Raw genomic sequence first — 6,000 nt, forward strand, 5'->3', positions numbered from 1 at the left:
AATGGTGTATTGATGTTCCCTATTTTTCTTACATGCCGGGATGTAGCTATATTCCTTTGAATTGCTCTGCAGTATTTCTAGCCATTTGATACAGTGAACCATGGGACTTAGGTTACTTATTTATGGTTGTATATAATTAACTTTCTTCGTTTCTCTCATTAGAAATAGCTTAGGTTTATGTTTCTTTGATCAGAAATTTTCCTGAGTCAGCTATTGTATTTAGTTACAGACTCTAACTAAAACCTTCATCTTGATTCTCCTGCAGTGTTTGTTTCTGGTATTCTTATTCTTAATCCAGTTGTCTTCAGCAATGTTTTCTCTCAGGCCCATATCCACAGGGTCTCATTGCCCAGCTAGCTAGAAGATAGCTTTTGAAGTGCCTGAATCCAAAAGCAAAATCACTTTGGATTAGGTATTTACACTTACAAAATAGGTTATTTTAGGCAAGAGGCAGCAGCAGCAGAGCTTTTTAAGATTTTGACTTCTCAGTCTCACTAGAGGTTAGAGAATCAGAACACAAGCTGTTTTAGGTGCCGTGCAATGTAACCTTTTTTGTATCCTTGAACTTTGTCAGAGTTAGTATAATATTTCATATTTATAGGAAACCAGGTTTTTGACTGTTTAATGAAATGAACAGCCAAAAGAACAAAACAATGCCAAACAGCTGCAGATCTACCCCAAACTGCAAGTTGCTTAAGCCCAATGCAGTCTTTTTCAGAGACCCAATTGGAAAAAAAAAAAATAAGCAGCCTATGAAAACTTTCAATTCCGTGTTCCACAGTGCTGGGAAATACGAGCTTAAACCACTTATCCCCTCTAGTTCACTTTTCTTAGAGTGTTGCTGAAAGGTACACTATTATTTAACAGAAAGAACCATTCCTGTGCAGTGCAGGCAGCAAGATTGAAACAGGAAAGAAATCACTTTTTCCAAGAGCTGAGAATAACACAAATGCAAATAAAAAGTGGTCCTTGCCCTACTGATCCTGAAGTAAATATTTTTCCTCTCATCAAAGATGTTCCTTTGGGAAGAAGCTTTGCAAAGTCCTTAAGTCTGTTTTTAATGAATGCACATTTAATAAAAGAGACAGCAACATTTATGGCAGGGCTGGAGATGGACTCAAAGTCAAATAACCTTCTCTAGGGTTTCAAGTTGATTTCACAGTTTCATTTTAACTGAAGTGATATAAATATGGGATTCAGTGGATGAAACTCAATTTCTAACCCTGCAAGCTCATTTTCATTTGCCTTTTTTCCCCCATTCATGCTGCGGAAAAGAAGAGCACAGTGATCGTTAAGGAGTGCACTTACATTCATACTTACCTATATTTGCTATGAAACTACACCTTTTTCCAGTTGTTTTCCATTGAAATGGAAGCATTTGCTACTTGCTTTAATCTCCTGCGCAAATATTTCTCTCGGTATAGTCTAGAATCCCAATACTTCTATTGCAAACATCATTTAAAATCAAAGGAAGTTAAATATAGCAAAACTTTCTGAACAACATTCCTGTTTTCATACTCAGTCGTAGCTAAGCTACATCAGTACAGTCTGTATTATTTATGGTAGAAGAACAATAAAACATTTCTAGGGAAAGTTTTGTCTATCTGCTAGCTATCCTTTTCAATGACAAATTCTTTTTGAATTCCCTCTTCATTTGAAAACAGAGGCCTCCTTCATCATGCACACTCATAATCCAAGAGAACAAAAAATCATTATAGTAGCTACTGAAGGCCAAAAAGACAGATTGGTGTAGACAACTGTGAAGTGTTTTCAGTACATAGAATTAAAAAAGCTAATTTCTCTGATTTACAGCTGTCTTCTTTAAATGGCCATCAGAACATGAAATCTGCCCTGTGCAGATGACCACATGGTATGGTATATAGTAGCCAGCATCTCATAGAAACAACAATAAAGGGTTTTCTGAGGACTTTCTTAGCCTCTCTTTTGTTTTTTGTGGTTTTGTTTTTGTTTTTGTTAAGCTCCTGGTGTAGCTTTTAGGACTCAATACTTCTGTCTCTGTAAAAGCAGAATGCTCTGACTTTTAAACTTCTACATCTTTTAGATGTTTTTTTTCTGAGCACTGTACTGATTTTGACTGTTTTTTCTACCTATTTTCCTACTTAGAATTTCCTTATGCTCTGTTTTCCCAACATAATAGCACATTAATAAGCAGGGAAATAGTACAGTTTGTCAGACTATTCTAAATATTCTGGCAATTTTGGAAACTTTTTGGTGTCATTGGATGCATATAAAAATAGTGACCTACATGGTGTAGGAATGAGAGAAACGCAGTTGACAGTAAAGCACTCATTGACGTAAATAAACCATGACTGATAGGAAATGAGCCTACACTAGTGGTGCCAGGATCACTATAGAAACAGAATGATCTTGTGGCAAAATTCAAAATGCTAATCAGCTGGGAAGAGGCACAGAGGAGAAGGAAAGCCACCAATGCTTCTACTGATAAGGCAGTAAGGAATCCCACCACTTAAAATGTCTTGCTAATGCTTGTGGTTCCAGTTGCTCCACATGGGTGGAACCAAAGAAGATAAAACATTTCATGTTGGAATTACAATCAGTCACCCTTATGTATTACTTCCAGCTCTACTGCCACAAAGCAGGTATTACAAACCTTGTGTGATCATATGGAGAATTTTGTGTGGTTCCTCTGTGTACCTCAATGTTAAAACAGAGGTTCCACTTTGAACATGGAACTTATCAATCTTCTGTGCATCACTGTCACATGAGTTAATAGGAAAAAAACCTGTATCCTGTATGGAGATGAAGAGATGGGTCACTAAACTTCTGTGGTGATCTATTCAAATGGGGTATTGTTGAGTGAAGGAAATGAGCACTACTCCAGACAGATTTTTCAAATCTGGACAGAGCAATGGATTTTTTTCTGAGAACTTTGATCATTCAGGTTGATCATAAAATCACCTGAAATAGAGGTGTAGCCAATATGCAAGGTGGTTTTTCAACAGATTGCTTTAGATGAAGATTAATCAGGACAATATAGAGGGAAGCAGATGGGCTGACTAGAGATGAAGCCATATATAAGAAATAGAAAAGGAAGCTGATCTAAACTTAGAGTGCTTACTCTGGGGAAGAAACTGAGAAACAGTTTAGTTGATTTATTTTAAGCACCAAGTAAAGTTAATTGTAAACCAGAGTCCTGATCAGAACTTTTTGAAAGAGAAAGTGGCTGGCTAGTCAGTGATACCTACCAATAGCTTTAGAGCCCCAGGGCATGTAGACCAAAATATCTTCATGAGAAGGTTTAGCAGACAGGAAAGAATTGTTTCAGAGAGGGTAAAGAAAGACACTGTGCTGGCCTATGCTTGCTCAAAGATAAACTAGATATTTTCCATTTAAATTTGCATTGTAAACACCTTCACTGCTCAAGTAATGGAACACTAGAAAATTAATAATTAATGCTTGAAAACCATCCTTTGTTTACATTGAATAGAAATATTTCAATATGTTAAGAGACTCTAATCTTCACCATCTTCTAATAATAACTTTAAATAACTGGTTAAATTACTTGTTCAAATACAAAACAAGACCCTTCTTCAGCAAAGACCCTTTCTTGGTCAGATGCATGGGATACAGTAAAGGGACCATCATCAGTAGCTACAGCATTGTTAGGACATAGACTGGTACATAGAACCATACTTTTCTTTTCTTCTTGTTCTTCCTGCTCCTCCAAATGCAACAAGAGTTAAGCCTTTCCAAAGGGAGAGTACCCTGGTGTATCTGTAGTGCTCATGGGTGGCTGGAGCTTTCTAGGTGGTCAGCAGAAATGTGCAGAGATTCACAGAATTTCACAGATATTTGAGCAAATGGCTGGAGATCCAACTGCTCTGCTCTCCCTTCACTGCACAATAAAACAGATCTCAGGCAGGCTCTGGCTAAATGCAAAGTCAGTACTGGTAAAGATAAAAAGAATCCCTTTTTATAATCCAATTTGATGTAACAAATTTGATAACAAAATTACTAAGGCACTGCATATAATATTGTGCTTTTTAGATAAAGTGATTATTTCATTATAGCCTGAGTTCTCTTCCAAGGGAGAATGAGTAATCACTATTATAGTTAGTCTGTAGTTTTCTTTTTGTTCCTTCTGTAGAAAAGACATTTCTGTGTATTTGCCTGATGACCATTAGCAAGGAATAAGAGGTCAGGAATGGCCACTCTTCTGATCAGCTGCTTTCTCACTTTATTGATCTGTTTACTTTTCAAGTGAATTGTTGCTGAATAAGAACTGCTTGTTGAAAGATAGCACAAATGTTTCCCAGCATTAAGGTATCATGTATGCACTGAACCAAGAGCAAAATATTTCAGTCTGGAAAAAAAAAAAAAAAAAAGAAAAAAAGAAAAGATAGTGACAAGTAGCAATATGACTTGACTTCACATTATATAGCATGAAGCCCATCACTTGAACTGCATAGGGAAAGATGCTGGCTGCCCACATATGATATTAAATCTAGTAAGAATAATTTCAAGTCTAGGAATGCTTCCAAGTACATTTGCTTAGTGATCTTAAACTTTAAGGAAGAGATGTCCACTTATTGCTTAATTATGTAATCTATTAAAGGACATGTGTGTAATGCAGCAACTTATCTGCCCATCAGTGCAACTCAGCAGGAATATAACTCTCTCTAATTGTGCTGTGCTGCTTTCCCTTTTGGCTGGTGAATCCAGCCAAGGGTTGTTACAGCCTGCCAGGACACTGAACCTGCTCAAAGAGACAATTGCCATCTCATCCTATAATTGATACTACCCTGGCAGATTACCTTCACTGGAGTAATAAAATTGCTCAAAAACAATAAAGCACCTTAGCTGCACAGGGCTAGACTTATCCCAGTCCTGTGGCTTCACTGGTGGCTGGGTTGACTTGGTGTCCAACCTCACTGCATTGGGAGCTGCATGCAAAAACACTCATTTTGACCTAGATGTTCCAGAATCATACCTATAAGCATCACAACATTGTCAGATTTTGTAAATGCACTTATCTGTATTTATAGATGTACAGACACACACACACACAAACGTATGTAATACATTTATAAACTAAAAAATCTGAAATTTTAAAAAGCTTGCTTTTGATAGCAGGGCTGGGAAGACAGATTTTGCAGATTTCGTTCTGTATCAGACATAGATGTAAGTGATATATAGGTGTGTGTTTGTGCATTTTGTATGCTTATATGCACATGCTAAGTATTAAAGATCAAGCATTCATAAACATCTCTAAGCTTAAATCTTAATTCCTCTGAATTAACTCCACTGGATGTTGGTGATGCAGGTCTTGTGTGAATGCCCACATTACAGGGCTATTCCAGCATGGAGTGTTATGTTTCATCTTGTTTCCTCTGATGTTTTTGAAAAACTTAAAATTCTGACAGGGTGTGGGGGAAGGCTGAAGATCCTACAAAACTAGGAAATAATTTCCTGTTCTGCTGTTCCACTTCTCACTTCAGATCCATGGAAATTAAGGAGCTGTGTAGCTACACAAATTAAGGTAGCAGAAAATCAAGCCATGAAATTGAAATGGAAAAGCAATGAGCCAGGTAAAATTTAGTCACACAACATAAAAGGTACACAATCTAGTCCCAGATTGACTTGTCTGAACTGGGAAAATAAAAAGTTATTGTTTTATCTGAGGTCTCTGGGGTCCTTTAGGATCAGAATGGTTTGGGCTTCTCCAGAAGTCTATCCTTTAAAATACTCTCACCCCAATACACTCAGCTCACTCTTGGGTTCTTTGGCCTCACTCCTGGCTTTCCCTGCAGTACACACAGCCCCCTCCCATAGCCCCATGCCCTCTCTCCACACTGCAGTTGTCCTACAGCCTATTGGCGTTAACTCAACTCTCCCCTCACCAACACTTCATATGAATCCAAGCTACTTTTTTGGATTTTAGCTGTGTAGCTGGTAAAATACACATTCTGACTGGCCAGTCAGGGCATGCCTGCTGACTGACCAGCAACGTGCAGATAA

This window comes from Heliangelus exortis, chromosome 1 (assembly GCF_036169615.1).
Source record: "Heliangelus exortis chromosome 1, bHelExo1.hap1, whole genome shotgun sequence".
Lineage (NCBI taxonomy): Eukaryota > Metazoa > Chordata > Aves > Apodiformes > Trochilidae > Heliangelus > Heliangelus exortis.